At 37.2% G+C, this 23,478-nt stretch overlaps 1 protein-coding gene across 2 annotated transcripts in view; it reads left to right on the top strand.

Annotated features, from left to right (window-relative positions):
* The window catches only part of COG5 (component of oligomeric golgi complex 5), a 362,628-nt gene that overhangs the window by 152,604 nt on the left and 186,546 nt on the right, over window positions 1-23,478 (top strand). The window lies entirely within an intron of this gene.

Genomic DNA, 23,478 nt, shown 5'->3' with positions numbered 1-23,478 from the left:
CATAAACTTTCATATAGAATGAATACCACAGTGTGAACATACCTGTGAAATCAAAACCCAGGATAGAAATAGGACATTATCAGTACTCCTAGAGTTTCTTTACCCTCTCTCACAATTTTTACTCTCTTCTGGCTTCCCCAAAGATAATTATTATTCTAACTTCTAACATTAGAGATTACTTTTAGTTGTTTGGTCAATTATGTTTTAACTCTAGGTCTCCCTGTAAGGATGAAACTGTTACACCGTTTAAAAAAAAAAGAGTATTTCTCTACATTAAATAAGAGAAGATACCTTTCTTTAGATCTTCAGAAGAGAAGGAAAGATAACTCTATTAATCAAACATTTTGCCCTGAATTTCAAAACAAGAAAGGGCAGTTACCTTCCTAAGAAGTGGCCGCTGGATTTGACTCTGTAGCCCTCCATCCTGTATGAATTATGCCTTCTTTGGGATTTTATGCAGGGAATTTATTTTCTATAACATATTGTCCTCTTCCTCATATGGTTGTTTTCATCTCCTAATCCTTCTGTGTCTCCCATCTCTAGGACTTCAGCAGTACTGTTTTCTCTCCATTCCAAATCCCACATCCTGGATGTTACCAATACCTATGGAGATGGTTATTCTCATACGTTGGGCTCACAGTCGTTTGACATCTACTAGCCCAAACTTGAGTCTAGTGCCCTTCCCTTCCATCCTATTTCAGAATCTTTCCCTCCTTATCAACGTTGAATATTGTCATTAGTATCATTTGGTCTAAGTCTCCAGTGTCTCTTCCTTTGACTGTAGATTCCTGTTTTTTCTGCCCTCCCACTCCCTTGTTCCTGTTATAACTCATAATTCTTTTATTAACCTAAAACATCAATCTGTTGGCCGGGCACGGTGGCTCACACCTGTAATCCCAGCACTTTGGGAGGCCAAGGCGGGCAGATCACCTAAGGTTGGGAGTTCGAGACCAGCCTAACCAACATGGAGAAACCCCCTCTCTACTAAAAATACAAAATTAGCCAGACATTGTGGTGCACTCCTGTAATCCCAGCGACTCGGGAGGCTGAGGCAGGAGAATTGCTTAAACCCACGAGCCGGAGGTTGCGGTGAGCCGAGATCTTGCCATCACACTCCAGCCTGGGCAACGAGCAAAACTCCGTCTCAAAAACAAAACAAAACTAACCCATCAGTCTGTTAACTCATCTACAGCATAAATGTCTTTACTACTCGATGGTTTTCTACTCTGTCAACCTCATGTCTGTCCCCTTCTCTGGCTCTACTTATTTTTTTATATTAAATTGATCAAAGATGTGTCTCTTCAACTATTCACCTCACTAATGATTCTCAAACTTCACCATGCATCAGAATTGATGGGAGGACTGGTTAAAACACAGACAGCTGAGCCCAACACCCAGAATTTCTGATTCAGTAGATCTGGTACCAAGAAGTATTCCCCTTGATGATACCCTCAAATTATTTCACCCTTGCCTTTCTACTACTCCTGCACAGCAAAATGCCATCTGTGGACCCTGCAACATTTATCCCTATTTTACTTCTATGCCTAGTCTTTTCATTGCTCTTAAAAAACAAAAACAAAACAAACAAAACAAAACAGACAACTGTAAGACTGTTGTAACTAAAATTTATGATTCTTAGATGCAGCTGGGCTTCAATTACTTTTTTATTACGTCCAGTTCCCTCTTCCATTTCACAGATGGTTGTTTCAGATTTTCTTTATTCACTGTAAACCTCCAGTCTCTTCTCTCTCATTGTCATGAGATGATCTTGTCACACTCCTTACAAGGAAAATCAAGGTCACAAGGCATGCATGTTTTTGACTTCATGCGAAGTTCATTCTTAAGGACACAACTCCATCAGATCTCTAACCTTCCTATTTAAGGCTAATTCCACACCATCCTTTCTGCCCTGCTTCTTTACTTTGCTTTTTGGCTTATCTGAATCTTCAACCTTTTCCTTTTTATTAGCAGCAAACAAAGATACTAAAATTTCTCTCACTTGAAAGGAAAAAGGATTCTTCAATGTTAACTGTTTACTTAGTTATATCTTATTATGTAACTATTTCCTAGTCTGTTTACTTCATAGTCAAACTATTTGGAAGAATAAGCTGCTCTTACTGTCTCCTTTTCTTGACTTCTCATATAGTCCCCAGTCTACACTATTGTGGGTTCTAACATGACTTCTTCAATGAATCTACTGAAAGTAGATTACTTCCAGTAATCTACTGAAAGTAGATTACTTCCAGTAATCTACTGGGTGACTACTGGGTGACCTCCCAGTTTCCCAAAGGACTTTTTTTTTCTTTTCTCAAATTTTTGATATTGGTAACCATTTCAACTTCTTGACAACCTTTCTTCTCTTCGTTTCTTTATCTCAATCTCTCCTGTTTTTTTTTTTTTTCCTTGACATTGCTTTTTGGTTTCTTCATAATTGTAACAATTTCTGCTTACTTCCTTAATCTTTGTGCTCTCTCTGTGTGACCACTTTTTATTCTAAATGCTTTTCCTTGATGATCTCGTATATTCCCATTTGCTGATAACTTTAAAATCTCAATCTGCTTCCAAGATCTCTTTTTGTAAACACCAAATCTTTATAGCTTCCTGCCCTGCCTGCAGGATGCTTGTATTGGTTAAAGTTTGTTTATAGAGAACAGAACTTACTTTAGCAAGTTTTAGTAGATAGGGGTTTATTATAGGATATGGTTGGGAGGGCTCAAGAAAAAGACCATAATCTGAGCCTCTCAGAACTACTGAACTGTGGAGAATTGGGCAAGTTGGGCAGATATTGCTACCTCCATGTCAGGAAACTGCCCACTGGTGTTTTATATAACCTTCATTGCATTTGATAGCTTCAGAGCCATATTTCCTCTGACAAGATCTGGATCAGCAAAATAGATGTCCCCTGTTCTGCCTTTTGGCACTCATAATGCTAGGGACTATACACCAGGCCCCATTAGAGCTGATAGAAGAAATCCAAACACTCTATGACCAAGCTTGGCAGGGAAAGCAACAGAAGTAGGAAAAGTACAGCCTCTGCCATCTAAATGTCAAACAAGTTCTTATAGTTAACGGAACATTAGTCATATCTGGACCCTTTTACAGCAAACACATACTAAAAGGAAGCCAGAATGTATATTGAGCAAGCTCATTCTTAGTATCATCCACATTATTCCATGAGACCATCATAAAGACTCTGTAACTCAGAATATTAAAACACAGAGTTGTCAAATATATCTTCTCCTGTGTTTGTTAGCTGCTGTGGAGCACCACTATTCAACTGGAAAACTTGGAAATCAGCTCATCTAAGGACCAGCACACTTTTTGCGAAGAGACAGATAGTAAATAGTTTAGATTTTATAGGCCATTTAGTTTCAGTTATAACTACTGAACTCTGCTGTTGAGGCAGGAAAACAGTCATAGACAATATGTAAATGAATGAATGTGGTTGTGTTCCATTAACACTTTATTAGCAAAAACAAGCAATAAACCAGATTTGTCCCACGAGCATAGTTTGTTGACTCCTGTTCTACTCTGATTGTTTCTGTATTCTTGTTTCATACCTTAGCTTTCTCATCCTGATTACTGTATTAGTCTTCTATTAGTGTCTGATTTCCATTTAATACTCATACTGCTTCCACAGTGATCTTAATATAAGGCATATCTAGTCATGTCCGTTTGCTACTTAAAATTCTTCAACAACTTTGCTCTTTATAAATCTCAAACTGTACCCCCATTTGCTTTTTGCCATCTTGCTACATCCCCAAATGACACTTATGGCTGTCCCTTGTTTCCCTGAACATAACAGGTTTGTTCAGCCTCTGTGGTTTGCATTTAATGTTAAATATTCTTTGAACACAGTTACTGGTCGAATTTACCTGGCCGTTTGTTTTGTATTCATTCTTTACCCAACTTTGTCCTCCTTAACTTCCCCAAATAGCCTTTCCTGATTCTTGTGGGTGGTTTTAGAACCTCTATTTAGGGTTATAATAGCACCTTTGAAAAAAAAAAAAAAAAAAAGAAGATGCTTAATAATGTTATTTATTATATTTGAGCATTTTATTTATCACACTTGTTATAATATATATATGTTTTGATGTACTCACTGGATTGACGTTCATTAAGACCTAGTACTATATCTTTTATCTCTGTTTTTCCATTCTTTGAATTGCTCAATAAGTATTTGTTAAATATTAAATAATTGGATAAAACACTAGATGAAGGTCTTAATGTTTATTTTTCTTTTTCCTTTTTTGAGATGGAGTTTTGCGCTTGTTGCCCAGGTTGGAGTGCAGCGGCACAATCTCGGCTCACTGAAACCTCCGACTCCTGGGTTCAAGTGATTCTCCCGCCTCAGCCCCCCGAGTAGCTGGGATTACAGGCACGTGCCACCACATCCAGCTCATTTTTGTATTTTTAGTAGAGACGGGGTTTCGCCATGTTGGCCAGACTGGTCTCAAACTCCTGACCTCAGATGATCCACCCGCCTCTGTCTCCCAAAGTGCTGGGATTACAGGCGTGAGCCACAGTGCCTGGCCCTAATGTTTCTTTTGAAGGATGATTGCTCAAATTATCAAATTCTTTGATAATTACTTCTCAAAGAAATACTTAAGGAATTCCAAGTCAACCTTGAATAAAGATGAATATTTCTACAGAAAATTGATATTAGCATAGTTTGTTTAGTTGTGAGAAAGATGGCAATTTATATTTCAGGGAGTGCAATGTCATAAGCCTTTTGTATTAATCTAATGGGAAACCTTATGTATATATACTACCTAAAATTTTGCATCTATGACATGTTTTTGATGTATACATTTGTATATATCTTTATGCAGTTCTTAAAATTTTATTATATTTTAGAGTCATGGGACTCAAACCAAGTAATTCTAGAAAGGAAACAGTACCAACGTTTTTGAAACCAAAATATTATCTTCAATAGGGTTGGATAAATTTAACATGTCAAAAAGGAATGGTTACTTTTAAAGGCTTTTTGTTTTTTGATTTAATTCTCTTATATTTAAAGTAAGAAAGTATTTTCTAGCCTAGTTATTTCTAAATAAATATATATTAGATATTTTATTATCTTGTGCACATTTTTACCAGTTGTCAAGTTTGACTTTTCTTTGGTTTTTAAATTCATATTAAAAATTAAGAGACTGACAAACTTTTAGGAAGTTAGTGTTCCTTAAATATTGATAGTTTTGTTATCTGTTTAGACTATATAAATTTATTCAAAAGATTTATCAAAGTAGATGACTGTTGTTATTTAAGCAGTGGCCTATTTCTAATAAATCAGATTAAAAAGACAAAAGTATGAAAGTAATGTGTGTCTGCACGGGTAGGTGTAGAATGATCTGCATAGATCTTAGAAAAATAGGAGTCAGGGAACTATAATTTTGTTGTATGTCTCAGCATGGTTCATAGGAGGATAGGTTCTGCTCAGTGGAGGGGGAGTATTTTCTCCCTGTAAGGCCATATGTATCATATTATCATAGTTTATTGACATTATCCCTTAATATTATCCAATTCATTTGTCTTATTTAGATGTATAAAGTAACCTTCTGAGTACAATTTGGCTCCTCTGTTAGTCCATTTGGGTTGCTGTAACAAAACACCATAAACTGGGTGGCTTATAAACAGAAATTTATTTTTCACAGTTCTGGAGGCTGGGGAAGTCTGAAGGCTGGAGGTGCCAGCAGATTGGGTATCTACTGAGGGCCAACATTCTGATTCACAAATGATGCCCTCTTGATGTGTCCTCATGTGGTAGAAGGAGCAAAGGCACCCTCAAGCTTCTTTTATAAGGGCATGAATCCCATTCATGGGTGCCCTGCCCTCATGATGTAGTCACCTCCCAAAGGCCACACCTTCTAATACTATCACCTTGGCAGTTAGGATTTCATCGTATGAATTGAGGAGGAAAGACACAAACATTCAGACTATTGCAGCTTGCTGTATAATTTTCCTAAAGGGAGAAAATGTATTATCTGCCAATATTAACATTCTGGTTCAGTTCATGAAATTTACTGTATTTCTTATGTATAAATTGATATTTGTGTTTGTAACATCTTTCTGAGTTTAATTGTGTGTGTCTGTCTTCCTCAGACCTAGCTTTCTCACAAAGTCAAGTTTCAGGTTTTGTGGAGCTGAGGGGATTAAACTCTTAATAATCACGTCACTGAGATAAAGCTTCTTGGGAAGCAGGCTGTCGTAGTAGAAAGAGCCTGTGTTTGGGAGCTAGTGCCTTTTCTTCTCAGAGAGCAACAAGACAGAGGTGTCATCCAGCTCTGTCAGCAGGCAATTTAGGAATTAAGAGTGAAACGAACCATTGTTCAGTCTCTGTTCTTTGTCAGGCTCTGTGTTAGTCACTTTACATTTGTTATCTCAATTGCAGTAACAGATCTGTGAAGAAGATATAATTATCCATTTTCTGTATGGTTAAGGAAACAAAGAGATGGAAAGGTTAGGAAATTAACTGAAGATTACATAGCTGGCAAGTAATAGAATCATGATCTGGAGCTCCTGCTTCCTCCCTTCTTTAGTAAGACCAAGCAGTTTATTCTAACTTTATTAAATAATTATATTGAAAATTATTTGACAATTTGTGAAGCAATTTGTATTGAAAAGGGAATTTTTATAGCATAAAATTTTTTTTAGGAAGTCTCCATTTGATGATTAATCTAAACTGGTCCTTCAGCATTCCTCAGAATTTTTGTTTTCTGGCCAACTGTTTTTTTTTTTTTTTCATCTTCTGAAATTACTGTTTTACGCTCTCTTTACTTTCCATCAACCATCTTCTCTTGCCATACCCCCATTTTACTCTGAGCAGATGTCCTTAATTCCTGCTTCACTGAGAGTCCTCTCACACCACCTCTGCTCTAGATCCTATTTTTTATTTTCTTAGAACCTTATCTTGTTGACATTTCCATCCCTCATTTCCCTTATACTGTCTCCTTCTCATCAACATTTAAACGTGCACATTTTCTGCTACTCTCCTCATATGTTCTCTGCTTTTCAGTCTCACAAGCTTTCTATTAGTCGTTCACATCCCATTTTCCTTTCTTCTTTAGGGCCTTGGTACTCTTTTTATGCCTGGAATATGCTTCACGCTCCCTGTTAGAACAGATGCTACAGCTTATATGTATTTTATCCTCAAATTATATTCTCGCATGTATCAGAGATTAAAATAAATGTATAATGTTTATTATAAATATAGACTAAAAGAATTACAGTATTTTAACTTTGAAGTACTATTGCATTCATGAATGATTACGCACTTAGTTTATAGGCTCTTAGCCTGAATAGATGTTCAGTAAACAAGGAACTTTTGAAAAATTACATCATATTATCAGTTACATTTAATAATTAATTTCTGACATTAATTTGATTCCTCAAAAGTGTTGATGATCCTCTCTTATTGAGTATGTAGTTGATGCCCATCATTTTCAATATCAGTTCATTGTAAAAGTTAAAATAGCATGAGTCTTTAGTGCTATCTTTACCAGTTGTGAAATTAGTAGTATTTAATAACACTAAAAATTCTCCATCTTCATTGTCTTCAGTGATTTTTAGATTTTTGGTTATTGACTGATAATTCAATGAGATCTTTTGTTAAAAACTAAATTGTTACTTTCTGTTGAATCATGTTAAAGAAATGGGTGATGTTTCTATTCATTGAATTCTGCCCTCACTAAAATCATAAAAATAGTAATAATAATAATAATAATACAGTCACCTAACTGTAATTTGCAGATAAATTGTCACTTCATTTTTATGGCTGCTATGTTCCCCATGCATCCTCCTTAAATTCTCCTTATGTTGAAATCCTAACCGCCAAAATTATGTTATTTGGAGGTCGGCCTTTGGGAGGTAAACAGGTCATGAAGGTGGGACTCTCTTGAATGGGATTAGTGCCCTTATAAAAGACTTTTTGCACTTACTATCTACCTTCCCCTCTCCTTCTACCCCTCATTTTACTCAGAGCCTGAGAGAGCTGCTTATCCTTTTGCCATGTGGGATCATATTAAAAAGGTGTCCGTTGTCAGGGAAGGGAACATCACACACCAGGGCCTGTCGGGGTTAGGGGGCTAGGGGAGGGATACCATTAGGAGAAATAGGTAATGTAGGTGATGGGTTGATGGGTGCGGCAAACCACCATGGCACGTGTATACCTATATAACAAACCAGCACATTCTACACATGTATCCCAGAACTTAAAGTATAATTAAAAAAAAAAAAAAAGGGTGTCTTTCTGTGAACTAGGAACATGAGTCCTTATCAGATACCCAAACTGCTGGCACCTTGAACTTGAACTTCCCGGTCTCCAGAACTGCAAAAAATAAATTTCTCTTGTTTATAAGCCCAGTCTATGGTATTTTGTTACAGCAGCCAGAACAGACTAATATAATAGCTATTCCTTTGTTATCTGAAGCAACTATTTATTAGAAGAAAGTTAGTGTAATTTCTTTTTTTAGCATTCCTTTCCAAACCAAAATTGTTTTAGTAAATGCAAATAACCTCTTTCATCAGTACTGTTTTTTCCTAATTAATTGCCTAAGTGTTTTGTATTTATTTGTATGTTTTAAATAGCTTTGTAGTATTATAAAATACTATCATATTGCAAAATGTCTATTTTCAGATTTATAAACTAAATGACTGTTTAGATATGGAGGAGCTACTGTTTCTTTCTACACAAAAAATACGTAAATAAACTTCTGACCTTACAAAAGTCTTATTACTTCTGTATCGGAAAGATTTATAGTGATATCACTACCATTTTCTTTGGAAAAATTTGGAAGGACTGGTGATGTAGAGCACATCTTCTGGGGATGCACAGAATATGATCATATTAGAAAAAACATTTTTCAACTCTATAGGCAGTCTGTCACAGCATGCAACTAGATATGCCATCCACCTGCAGCTCTTCCTGGTTCCCATTTCTCTCTTTTCTACTCACCATACAATCTTTCACTGACAGAAGTCACACAAAGAAAGGGAGAGGACATTATTTGTTTATTTATTTTTTCAGGATTACAACAGACTCCATTACCTCAGGCTTTAACTAGCTTTCAAAAATAGGTGGTAGAAATTGTGATCTGGATCAGTTCCTGCATCACCATAGATACCAGTCCCCCACAGTAAAATGATGACATTTTAATTAGGAAGATGACTTTACCTTGTGAATTAGAAGCTTTCCCAGTAAACAAGTATGAGACTTTCTGGAGGTTCAAGGTGGAGGAAGATAATGTGTTTACTTGTCTTTAGAGGTCATCAGGAAAGAGGATTTCTGTGTTCACTTCTTTCAGAGCTTAGTACCTGGCTATAATCTCGACCCTGTGGTAATTGTTGCTAGTGATAGTAACTAAGTATTCATGAACTTGCCTTTTCCCTAAAGCAGAAGACCTTCTTGGTCAAGCCTAGGGTCCTGGTGCTTATCAACTGTCAGCCAAAAGTACCATGACAACCTTAGAGAAGCCAGCTCTAGAGAACCTAGACCTAGACCTAGCTACTCTAAGAAAATAATGTAGAATTGAAGTTAAGTAGATAAATATCTATATAGTATACAGTAAGAAATTTTGATATTATGAGCTCTTTTCACTTTTGCAGTTAAAAATTCTGAATTATTTCTGGTACAGCAAGGATACTAGTTCAAATGCATTGTGTTCAGTGAGCTCTATGGAAGTTAAGCATTATCTTAAGCTTCAAAAAGAAGGTCCTCCTAAAGTTGAACACAGTGATTCCTTTTGTAGTTTGCGATAGTAGTTCTGCAGGCAGCAAGCAATTGTTTTGGGATGTTTTCCTTCCCTTATGACCCAACAAACACCATTTGCCTAGCTTTAAAAGGTACAGCTTTTATATATTTAGCTGTTTTTCTGACTTGTCTCATGGATTATACAACAGAGCCCATCATTTGGGCCTGTGTAAACTCCTTTGTATATTTGGTCCCAGTATTGTTTTTACCACTAACTAGAGTTTCAGTAATTTTTCCCCTCTTGTTCAAAACTTGTTCCTTGGCACACAGTAAACAACTTGAAAGAATGAATGTAGTAAGAGCTCGCGTATTTCCTTTATGACCTTCAAATGATAATTTGCTGTTGTTTCCCCAAATATTTGTCTGTTTGTTCCCATCACTATAGCTTTCATTAGATTTAATGGAGACCTGATGTGGAGTACATTGGTATTCAATTAAATAAACTTTATGACATGTATAAATAATAATTTTAAAAGTTACTCTTCGGCAATTTCTTTTTAGAGATAACATTGTATATCGTTATTAATAATAGTTACATAATATGTACCGTCATAGCTTTTATAATTTAAAAGGATATTTTAAAACTAATCATTTAAATTTTTTTTCTCTAAAGCTTAATGTTAGTTGTGTGACATGTCCTTTTTATTTTATCCTTAAATTTGAATGGAAATTAATTTGAACTCTTACATAACACCCAAAATCATGGGTTGGTAAACTACAGCCCGTGGCCTGTTTTTTATGTTGCCGCAGTGCTAAGAATTATTTTTATATTTTTAAATGGTTGGAAAAAAGCAAAAACAAACAGCATACGTAGTGTGCAAAGCCTAAACTATTTGCTGTATTGCACTTTAAAGAAAAAATATGCTGATCCCTGCTTTAAATAATTGATTTTCTTGGCAGATACTTTCATCTTTTCTTTTCTCCTGCTCTTTTTCTCTCTGTCTACCCTTTCCTCTTTTACGATGTGTCAATTACCATACGGCATTTCTGTATGCTTTTGTTTTACACCAAATGTAAAGTATGACTTTTATTCTAGTTTCTATATGCAGTCATGTTATTTTCATATTCTTTGACAAATTCTCTTCTTGTGAACAATCCACAATAACATTGGCTACTTTATTATTTTATTTTATTGCCATCTTGCAGTGTGGACTTACATCTAATTAACTGTCTGCTTTTAGACTTAGGGTATTTTGGTGTTATTACTTCCCATAGTTTTCCAGTTCACTGAATGCATTTCATTTCAGTTATTCATGTGAATAATTTTTCAATAATGGACTAAATTTATTGTATTTCATATAGAATTCTGTTACTGCTCTTTGATTAAAATTTGGTAGTCACTGTAGTCTATGTGTAATTGCTTTCTGCTTCTCAAAAATTTCTCAGAACTGTGTTTGTACTTGTATAAATCTATATGATTTTACTTAATTTAAACACTCTTGTGCTGGAGTGTTATTATAGTAGTAAATACTAGAATTTTATTTTGTAATTCAGAAAAATTACAGGCAGCAACTTTTTGTCTTTATAGATTAATTTGCATTTCCATGGTTTTACATAATTAGAGTTATACAGTGTGCTCTTCCTCTTATCTGGCTTTATACATTCAACATAATTATTTTGAGATTCATGCGTGTTATGTGCATTGATAATTTGTTCCTCTTTTATTATGTCATTACTTATGGAAGTATCTTTATACGTTCACCTATTGATGAGCATTTAGGTTATTTCTACTTTAAGACTATTGTAAATAAAGCTGCATTAACACTCAAGTACAAGTCTTAGTTTCAGCTTATATTTTCATTTCTGTTAGGTTAATACCTAAGGCAAAAAAAAAAAAGGTTAGATTTTTGCAAAGACTATTATGTTTACTTTTTAAAGAGAATACCAGTTTTCTGAAGTGGTTCTATTAGTTTACATTTCCACATCCATAGTTTAGGGTTCTGGTTCCTCCAGATTGTTGCCAACATTTGATGTTAGGAGTCTTTTTAATTTTAGCCATTTTAGTGGGTGCGTAGGAGGTTCTCGTACTTTTTATGTGCATTTTCTTAATAACTACTGATGTGACAAACTTTTTAACTGCTTAATAGTGAAGGTTTTTGTTCAATTTTTGAAGGGTTTGTTGTCTTCTCATTACTGAGTTGTAAGAATTTTTGTTACATTCTGGATGTAAGTCTTTTATCAAATTTTGCATTGTAAATTGAATTAGTCGGTTTTCACACTGCTATAAAGACATACCCACGACTGGGTAATTTATAAAGAAAAGAGGTTTAATTGACTCATATTTCCGCAGAACTGGGGAGGCCTCAGGAAACGTATAATCATGGCAGAAGGGGATGAGGCATGTCTTACATGGTGGCAGGCAAGAGAGAGGAGTGTGTGTGGAGCTAAGGGGAAAGAGCCCATTATAAAACCATCAAGTCTGGTGAAAACTCACTCACTATCATGAGAACAGCAAGTGGGAAAACCACCCCCATGATCCAATCACCTCCCACCAGGTTCCTCCCTCTACACATGGGGAGTATGAGGATTACAATTCAAGATGAGATTTGGGTGGGGTCACTGCCAAACCATATCATAAATATTTTCTTCTGTGTCTTTCCTTTTTTTCTGTTATCATGCACTTTTAGTGTATAGTTTGATGAGTTTTAGTAAACTTATTTATTTATTTTAATTTTTTTTTTCAGACAGAGTCTCGCTCTGTCACCCAGGTTGGAATGCAGTGGCACGATCTCGACTCACTGCAACCTCCATCTCCTGGAATCAAGCAATTTTCCTGCCTCAGACTCCCGAGTAGCTGGGGCTACAGGCACATGCCACCACACCTAGCTAATTTTTATATTTTTAGTAGAGACGTGGTTTTACTATGTTGGCAGGGTTGGTCTTAAACTCCTGACCTCAGGTGATCTCCCTGCCTCGGCCTCCCAAAGTGCTGGGATTACAGGTGTGAGCCACCTTGCCCAGCCAAGTTTTAGTAAATTTATACAGATGTGCAACCATCTCATAACCAGAATATTGCCATCATCATACAAAAGTTCCTTCATGCTTGTTTGTAGTCAGTTCCTCCTCCTACCCCCAAACCCAGGCAATTACTAATTTGGTAGATTATAATTTCTGTCTTCTTAGTTTTTTTCTGAAAATTTTATATAAATACAGTCATATGACAGGTAATCTTGTGTATCTAGCTTCTTCACTTAGCACAATGTTTTATTTAGAATGATCCATTTTGTTGTATGCAGTGATCCCCAGCCTTTTTGACACCAGGGACTGGTTTCATGGAAGACAGTTTTTCCACACATGTGGGGGCAGAGGTGGTGGTTTTGGGATGAACTGTTCGCCTCAGATCATCAGCATTAGATTCTCATAAGGAGCACACAACCTATGTCACTCGCGTGTGCAGTTAGCAATAGGGTTCGCACTCCTATGAGAATCGAAGGCTGCTGCTGATCTGACAGGAGGCAGAGCTCAGGTTATAATGCTCACTCCCCTGCCGCTCACCTCCTGCTGTGTGGCCCAGTTCCTAACAGGCCACCGACTCTTACTGGTCAGCAGCCCAGGGGCGTTGGGAACTCCTGGTTGTATGTATAAATAGTCCATTGTTTTTCATTGATGAATAATATTCAGTTCTATGGATATATACATTTTGCTTGTGTCTTGATAAGTTGGTAGACTGCTTTTGTTTATTATGAATAATGCTGTCTTTTCCTCCCTTGATATTGTCTTTTTGAAAAGCAAAATTTTTTGTTTTGATAAAGTCTAGTTTATCCATGTTTTCTTTTGTATATTATGAAAGAAATTTTTGCCTACCTAAGGTTACAAAGTTTTTGTCTCATGTTTTCTTTTAGAGGTTTTAGAATTTTACATTTTAATTTTTATGTACAGTGCAAAATTAATTTTTTTCCATAGAGAAAGTCAGTTTTTTGAGCACCTTTTGTTGAAAAAGACCTTTTTTTTTCTTTCATTTAATCCTTCATTGTAATTTGTGGATACCTTTGCGTTTTGAGGTTATTTAATTTCCTGTCAGTCTTTCCCATAATGGTTTTAATATCTATTAACGATTTCTGCCTAAATCTTTTTCTTAAATTACTTAGGGATTATGAAAGTGTGATTTTCTATTTTTGTTATTCCTTGTGTTTACTAGCTGCGATTATTTTGTAAAGAACTTTAACTCATCAACTGTGCATATTTGGTTACCCTGAATTGCAGTTTCTTTTGAAAATGATATATAAATACTTAGAAATTTCACTGTCATTACCACTTTATAGAGTAATGAGTTGATACAGTAGTCATCACCAAAGTTAGCAGATGAGATGTGATTTTATTTTTTTGTTTTTCATCTGTTAAAAATTATTGTTATGGGCCCATGTATTTTTTTATATATTGTCTTTCAATCAATTTGGTGCTGGATGAGGCTGTATGAACTGTTAACAGCAAGCTAGATTAATAGTGGCTTAAACCAACAGATTTGACTGGGTGTAGGTGGTGCTAACATTGTTTCAACTATTCAACAAGGATTCAGGCCTTTCTTTTTTCCATTCCATCATCCTTAGTGTGCTTTTGCTTGTCCCATCATGGTCACAAGATAGCTGTCATGCCGGTAGCCATTATGTCTGTGTTCAAGGTACAGAGGTGGGGCAGAGCCAGTTGTGAGTCAAAAGGTGTTGTTATAATATCCTTCCCCAAATTGCCTAAGCCAACATGTCCTTATGTCTCACTGGCCAGATTTGAGTCACATGCCCAGCCTAGCTATCAAGAAGACTGTGAAAACAAGTGTCTGGCAAAGAGGAACAGAATTGTCAACATTGGCTCAGGCTACTTATCAGCCATTGCCTGAGAAAATTAGGTTTTTATCAAGAAAAAAGAAGAAAGGAGTTTTGGGCAATAGCTAATACATAATGCTTGCCATAAATATCTTTGGTAAAGCACAGAATGACTTTACATTTTATTATATTTAAAAATAAGCTATGTTTTTATGGCTTGCCACATTAATTTGTCATTATTCCATTTTCCTATAAAATTCATTTTATTGTTAAATAAACATTTTCAATAGTTTCCTTTTAATATTAATTACTATTATCTAATATGACTTGGAATATGTTATTCTGTGTATTGACATTATTTGAAAACTTTAATGCCAAACTATGACTTGTTAGAATGTCTTCTTCAGATATTTTGTTAAAAATTGAGAAATTAAAATAGCTCTTCTTCTCCATATTGATCATTTTTATACTCTCTTCCTCATTTTTTTAGGCACTCGGTGTATCACTTTCTGTAGAACTTTCCTCTTCTAATCCATGTTCATCTTCATTCTACCTCTTGTCATTTTTCTCTCATTTCCCACCCCCCACTCCTCACCCCCCTGGCCTTTCTATATAATCCTTTTTCTTTTTCTGCCTCTCTTCAAAATAAAGGCTAGAATAAAGTTGATTTCTGGTGTATGAGATCATATTGTACTATTAAATTTCCTTTTTAGTATCTTAATTTTATTTGTATTATGTACTGTTGACTGTTGATTGTTAACAGGTTCTGAAATAATTATATTAGGTTAGCTGAGAAGTACACATCAAGCATTAATGGGTTGCATGTTACTGAATCAGCAAAGCTACTGCTAAGCTCTGAATCACAACCAAGGTAGCTAATATAATTCTTGCTTTTAAATTATGGTATTTAATATGATTCTCTTTTCCTTTAATTCTTGTAATCTCCCATGGAGCTCCATTAAGTTTTCAGTCTTCTAGACATGTGTTATCTCCAGAAAAAGTGTTACGTGTGTGTAACATAATAGAGCATATGCACACAGATATTATAAGCTGCCTTAAATATTTTGTCCTGTTATATAGTTGTCACATGTATGGTGTTTTGGATTTATTAAGTGTTCTTCATAAATATTAGGATTTTATAATTTCTCAATGATTGTACATGATTAAGGTACTGTTCTTTTTATTGTCTTAAATTTACCTGAAAATCGGCCTAATTTTATTAAATACATATTCTACCCAGGGGGAGTGGTTTAAAGAATTATCTGCTTTGGCTGGGCGCAGTGGCTCACGCCTGTAATCCCAGCACTTTGGGAGGCCAAGGTGGGTGGATCACCTGAGGTTGGGAGTTTGAGACCAGCCTGATCAACATAGAAAAACCCTATCTCTGCTAAAAATACAAAGATTAGCCAGGCCTGGTGGCACATGCCTGTAATCCCAGCTACTTGGGAGGCTGAGGCAGGAGAATTGCTTGAACCCAGGAGGCGGAGGTTGCAGTAAGCCGAGGTCTTGCCACTGTACTCCAGCCTGGGCAACAAGAGTAAAATTCCTTCTCAAAAAAAAAAAAAAAAAAAAAAGCTCTGCTTCATGGTAAAGACGATTTGATTTGTACCTTTTACACACTATTTAAAAAAGCTGTATCGCTTTTTAGCAGTTAGGATTGTCTATACAGTGAAAGATAGCTACTTTGAATTTTTGCTTGAGTTGACTTTGCATGTTTCTGACTATAACCTCTGTCTTTGGGAAAACACAGTGAGTTGGGAATGTGTTGATCATTTCTTTCTTTCTACTTCCCTCCACCCTTTACTTCTCCCTCCCTATCTTCATTCTCCCTCTCTTTCTCCCCACTTTTCTTTCCACCCCACCCTTTCCCCGTCTTTTTAATGTGATTCTGGGGTTTCTTATTTTTCATTTTGAGTGTGAAATGGTGCACTTATTAAACTTTGAAGAAATATTTTAGTTTTGAAACATCCATGCTAATAAATTATTTTGGAAGTAAAATTTTTAAATCTCTGTGTGGTTTTCCAGTTAAAATCAGTTGGACTCAACTAAGTCTTTATCATAAGTCAGAGTTTTGTGAACTGAGTCACTTTGCAGAATTTCATGACTATAACAGCAGAGCAACATGAGCTAAATTTGTATTCTGTATTTGTCCTTTTCCTTCCCTCAATTTGTTGCCCTTCTTTTATAGACGAAACACTTAAAAAAGAATTTAACTTCTAAAGAATATTTTATTAGAGGAAAAAGTAAAATGTGATTGTTAGTCTTCATGATACAAGGATTTCCTTTCAGAGTTTCAATGTTAATGGTATTATCCACTGTGGGCCCCTGGACTTGCATATTTATGTCATTTTTTGCATTTTATTTCTCATCAAATTCCGTCACTTTTTATTTCTAATTTCAATTATATAAAGTTTTAAAAATCCTGTCACACTTGATTTAATGCTGTATTTATGCTCACAAAGGTTATCTCATATTAGCCTATGGCTTTGTAAACTAAAATATTGCTTGCTATTTCATGAAACAATCTTTATAGCAGTCTTGCTACATCTCTGTTCCATTAGCTATGCCAGCAGTTGCTTTGGTTACAGTGTTCCTGTTTTGGCAAGCTTGGGTATCTTAAACAATTATGCTTCTTGTCTATTTTTGTGGAATTTTATTTTCCTCCCATGTAATGCTACAGAGAGGTTGAGAAAGAAAGAAAAAAATCACATCATATTTATTTCTAAAGCAGGGGAAATATTTTGGTTTTGTAAAGAAAACGATTGTGCCATATTCTGAAATGCTTTTGAGGATGAGGAAGTCTTTTTTTTTTTTAAGTATCTTTTTCACTTAAAAAATATCTTTTCTGGCCAGGCATGGTGGCTCACGCCTGTAATCGCAGCATTTTGGGAGGCCGAGGCAGGCGGATCACAAGGTCAGGAGATCGACACCATGCTGGCTAACACAGTGAAACCCTGTCTCTACTAAAAATACAAAAAAAATTAGCTGGGCGTGGTGGCGGGTGCCTGTAGTCCCAGCTACGTGGGAGGCTGAGGCAGGAGAATGGCGTGAACCCGGGAGGTGGAGCTTGCAGTGAGCTGAGATTGTGCCACTGCACTCCAGCCTGGGCAACAGAGCGAGACTCCATCTCAAAAAAAAAAATAAATAAATATCTTTTCTACCCTGTTACATGGTCTTTTATCAAATTTTATATTATAATCTATGAGGTTAGGAAATTTCATAGAAGATTGATTTGTTGAAACTTACAGTGACAATTCATAGAAAAGTTATTCTTAGAATATTGATTATCCAAAGAGAAGACATTGTCTAGAAGATAGCGCAACTTTTGCAGTATAATTTATCTTTTTCTAGCGTAGTATTTTAAAAATGGTTTTGGTCTGTTTGAGATCTTTTACAATTGCCAGAGAACATATCTCACCTGCAAAATGGGTACATCTGGAGATCGTGTAAAGTCATGGGTTGACAGGATGACCTGTTGGAGGGAGTACAGAATGAGAGTGAAAGACCCAAGACCTGAGCCTGGCCTGCCACCAAGCAGCTGTGGGCCCACCCCCTTGGTAGCTTAGTTTCCTTAACTATAAAGTTAGCATTATGCTACTTATCATGCCTATCTTGTGATGACAAAATAAAATCAGTAGGTGTAAAGGCCTTTTTAATAGCTGGAAGCAATATTTACTCATAAGGTGTTATTGATCACGGGGAGAAAGTGTCTTCTTGGAGTATACTGTTTTCTACAGATCGTGATGGGGTATTGCAGTGAATGCAGACCACCTAGGGGCACAGAGTACCAAGAATGGGAGTGGTTTTGTAAAGAGGGAGTTTGGTAGGGGATGTAAGGAAACAGTAGAATTCCTAGAGCTGATCCTGGAACATTGAAAAAATAGGTATACAAAGCAGGCAGTTCCAAGATGAGCAGTGAATTGAAGTACTCACATTGTATTTGTCAAGGTTTCTTATGCAGTGAGAAAGAGGACTTCATTAGGGACAATTTATGATTTTATTGACCTAAACTGTAATAAAATTGTAATTTATAGCAGAGTATGGGGAGTCTGGTATGCGAGGCAAGAAGTTGATTAACTGTTCTCTGCTTGCTTAAAACCGTCAAGCTCCCCAGAGAACACAGTGACCTGGAATACTAAGAAATAAGAATTTTTTCCATGGACAGTTTTTATGGAGACTTTAAAGTTGAGGAATACATGTGGTATGCAGGCGCCTTTTAGAAGGTTTGAGCTAACGTGTGTATTTGTACAGAAAAATAACATAAGTAATGGTTTCCAAACAGTGACCTGCAGATTGGTGGCAATCATGCCAAGGTTTCATCAGTCCCCTCTACAATTAAAAAAAGGACATGGTAGTGACTTTTTCATAAAGCAGTGTTAATGCTACTTAAAAACAGCTCTAATTCTGATTTTTATCCTTTTTTTTTTTTTTGGTATTTCAATATTCTTTCCCTCATGAATTAGTGATAGTAGATAGTGAGTTGTTTTTTAATATTCTTAGTGAAACAGAAAATTCATTGGTCATTCTACTTCCTTTTAAGCTTTATTTTACCAATTTTTCTAAAAAATAGGCCTTTCTTTAATTGGTATTAATGGTTATTTGCAAATAAGCATTGTTATTTGGAAAAAACATCAACTTTAAAATCAGACTTGAAGCCCTACTCTGCCGTCTATTCCTTGTCTCTTAACTTCTCTATACTTCAGTTTCCCTGTCTTTAGGAAATGATAGCAACTATGTTGAACATTTTTTTGGGGAAAAGTAGACATCATATATGTAAAACACCTAAAATAATGCCTGGTTCATAATAGGAGCTCACTAGATGATTGCAGCAGAGAAACTATTGTTATAAGACCATAATTTTCATCATTAGTAAATTGGGTTTTCTGTCCTTGGAATAAGGATCATACCCTTTTATACTCTGTGCAAGGAACACCTGGGCATTAGAGAACCAGGTAAACCTCTGGAGGAAAGTGATCAACGTGGTATTGCTGAGGAAAATAATGTTTTTTTAGGGGCAGGGACTGAGTCTCGCTGTGCTGCCCAGGCTGGAGTGCAGTGGCGCAATCTCAGCTCACTGCAACCTCCACCTCCCAGGTTCAAGCATTTCTCCTGCCTCAGCCTCCCAAGTAGCTGGGACTACAGGTGGCCGCCACCATGCCCAGCTAATTTTTGTATTTTTTGGTAGAGACGGGGTTTCACCATGTTGGCCAGGGTGGTCTCGAACTCCTGACCTTGTGATCTGCCCTCCTTGGCCTCCCAAAGTGCTATGATTACAGGCTTGAGCCACACGCGCCTGACCAATAAGGTTTATTAATTTGGCTTTCAGGGATGATGTAAATAGTGGTTCTCAAACTTTGGTGTGTATATGTCACTTGGGATGCTGCCTTGAAAAAATGCAGATTCCTCCCACATGCAAAGGAATGAAATTATTCCCTTACCTTGCACCATATACAAATATTAACTCAAAATGGATTAAAGACCTAAAGGTAAGACTTGAAACTATACAACTTTTAGAAGAAAACATAGCGGGAAGTGTCATGACATTGGATTTGGCAGTGATTTCTTAGATATGACACCAAAAGCACAGGTAACAAAAGCAAAAATAGACAAATGGGACTACATCAAACTTGTAAACGTTTGCACAGCAAAGGAAATATTCAATAGAGTGAAAAGGCAACCAATAGAACAGGCTGAAATATTTGCAAACCATTTATCTGATAAGAGGTTAATATCTAAAATACACAAAGGACGCTTAGAACTCTGCAGGGGTCCCTCCCGCAGACCCTGACCCAACGACAGATAAATAATGTACACTGACACAGATATTATGCTTTTCAGTCTGCTGAGCGTCCAGGCAGCTTACAGACTCCCAGGAGAGTGCCATAAACAGTTGCAACTGGGGCTGTACTCGCTGGCCTTCCGGGCATTTATTCAGCACACATTAAATGACAAAAGTTTCAAGTAAACATCACGGGAAGGTAATCACCGTTGCCGACCCTCCCCCCTCCCCCCACCAAGTAGAGAGCAATCATGCATCCATGGATGGTCAAAGGTTAGTCTTAGGACCACATGAGTAAACAAGCTTTTTAGATAGACCCCTTTACATTCCTATGTTAATTACCTTGCTATAGCTCAAAGAGGATTAGGGTGCCTTCAGCCATAACTTTATCCTGAGGCTTTTGCAAAAACCTTCTGGCCTTCCAAGAAGGTTTATTTGACAATTTTTCCCACCATCCTGACTGAAACCCTACATCTCCCCCTTTTCTGTATCAAGCCTTATTGATTGGAGAGCGCAGATATATGCAGGAACAGATTTGTCAGGTGTGGCGATCGTTGCTCTTATTCTGGCTTTGCATCCTAGATAAGACAATCATGAGTATAATTAGCAACATTCTTTTCCAGTCAAAGAGTGACCCCCAGGAGCGGGGGTCTAACCAGGAGATGATCTTGCATACCCTTCCATATGGCTGTTTGTTGGCTGTGTAGATCTATAGTGTGAACGGATTCTAAAATTTTAGTTTTAAGTTGCTTTACGTCTGCTGTTAAATTGTCATGAAAGGTTCCCCAGAGGTGTTGTTTCACCTCATCCCAACTGTGGATTGATTAATTCCATGGTAGAGAAGTGACACAGATTATGTTTATGCTACTAGTTTCAGTTTAATTGCTATCAGAATGTTAGTGCATCTTGTGGCTCCCCCACATATTCCAAAGCAGCCTCGAGGGCTTGCAGACGTGCAAGAATTTTTTTTATCTATACCTTGCTGTAAGAGAGGTTCATTAGACACATTTTTGGCCAGATTACCTACAAAAGCAGCTGTTTGTACTGATTCAGTAATAGATGCCACAGCAAGGCGAGCAGTTGCCGGGATGATTATGGCTGAGACCATAAAGGCCATAAGCGTAACTCTGAATCTTTTGTGTCTGACAGGCACATTCTAAGGTGGCAAGGGCAGAGGAATCTTGCCAATCACGTGTCAAATTGACTGGTAGGAATGCCTCAGATTGTCTCCTTAATACCATGGCACTAGTAATATTTAGAACAGATATATTGTAATATATTGTAATTAGTGATACATGAGTTGAACCAAGCCTGTTCTTGCACCCGGGTCACAAACGTGGAGTATTGGGGTGAAATAGAAATATTGGTTCCCTTAAGGAAAACATATGGATGGATAGTGCAAATTAGGCACTGATGAGTGTGATTGTGAATAAAGGTTATAGTATAGTCATTACTGGAATTATGATATGTCGCATGCCAGGTGTTAAGGGAGGTGCCAAGATGTCCCAGGTGTCATAAAGTGTCTTGGGGGTGGCATGGACTTTACTTGGGGTCTGGGATATCCCATCCCCCCATCGGCCCAAATCATAGGGGAATGGGACGTGGCAATGAAATGCTGATTGAGTCATGACAGGTGAGGACATTAGTAAGGCTGCCCTGCAAATGGCCATGGGGGCTCCAGTCTAAGATGTTATAGTTGCCTCACTGGAGGCCACGGGCTTGTCCCCTGTGACAGACCTCCCAGCTAAAGTGAAATCCATTACTTTCCCGGCTTTGTCCTTTAGCACAGGAAGGAATGTTTGGGAAAGCGGCATTGATTGTATTACCTGGTTTGAGGCCACCTGCAGCTAAGGCTGTTAAGGCATTTTCTTTGCCATGATTTAGCCATAATTGTGTTTGGGCAGAGATACACAGTAAGGGTTAAAACCTTTATAATTTACATACAGTGGGAGAATAGTGGAGTTATACGTAGTGTTATCTGGCACCTTAGTCCAATGTGTGCCATTATTGAGGGACCCCACTGGGGGTAAATCTATCCCTCCTAGCCAAGCAGTCACGTTATTATAGGCTGGGAAGCGGGTGTCTGCCCAGGTGACAGGGCGAAAGAAAGGCGGATCTAAGATATGAGCCCAATAGAGTGTAGCAGGTACAGGTTGCAGACAAAGTGAGAGCATATAAAGGATCAATACCCTATGTGAGTTGCAATGTACAACAGAAGGCATAGCTAGGAACAAATTATTTGGAGTAAATGGTGTCTGTGTCTGGAGTAGAATTCGTTCAGCCTTCTGAGTTATCCTCTTCAGCATCAGGTGACATTTGAGGCTTGTGTCGTCTGTGGAAGCCGCATTGTCCAGGGCTGCGGGTCCTGTAGGGTCAGTTCCCTCATCTCTGGTACCAGGTTGGGTCCTAGGCACGCCATGGTGTGGTTTGATGCGCCATGCTGGAACACAAAGAGGACCTAAGGGGGTGTGAACACAAGCATGTCCTCTTCCCCACATTAGTAATTCACTTGGACCACACCATACATTACTGTTCACATCTTTCCATGAAACTGCAGGTTTTATACCTTGAGAGGTTTCAGCAAAGTGCTTTTCTACAGCTGATTGAAATTTGTCATCTAAATTTAAAAACTTAAGGGTAAATAAGGCTTGTGCCAATAGTGTTGCAGGGTCTTTACCCATACTCTCCCTTTTCTGTTTTCTGAGCATATTTTTAAGGGTGGAGTGGGCACATTTTACTATGGCATGTTCTTGGGAGTTATATGGGATGCCTGTGGAATGTTCGATGTTCCATGAGTGACAAATTGTTGAAATTGTGAGCTGGCATAAGCTGGACCATTATCAGTTTTAATTTTTTGGGCCACCCCATAAACGCAAAAGTTAAAAGATGTTTAATGACATACTGGGTTGATTCTCTAGGCAAAGCATGGGCACTAATTAAGTGAGAATTGGTATCAATGGATATATGTACATATCTAAGTTTTCCAAATTCAGGGGTGTGTGGAACGTCTGTTTGCCATAACTGATTAGGTTCTAATTCTCTAGGGTTAACACGCGTGGAGATTGCCTGTGAGCTGGCAATCTGGGCATTGTAGGATAATTTGTTTAGCCAGTTTCTGGGTAAGTTGAAATTGTTTAGATAAGTTTCTCCAATTTTGGTGGAAAAATTGATGTGATTGGGTGGCTTGGTCAAGC

This window comes from Pan paniscus, chromosome 6 (assembly GCF_029289425.2).
Source record: "Pan paniscus chromosome 6, NHGRI_mPanPan1-v2.0_pri, whole genome shotgun sequence".
In the NCBI taxonomy this organism is placed as follows: Eukaryota; Metazoa; Chordata; class Mammalia; order Primates; family Hominidae; genus Pan; species Pan paniscus.
Note: the sequence above shows the minus strand (reverse complement) of the source record. Positions and strands in the feature narration are given on the sequence as shown.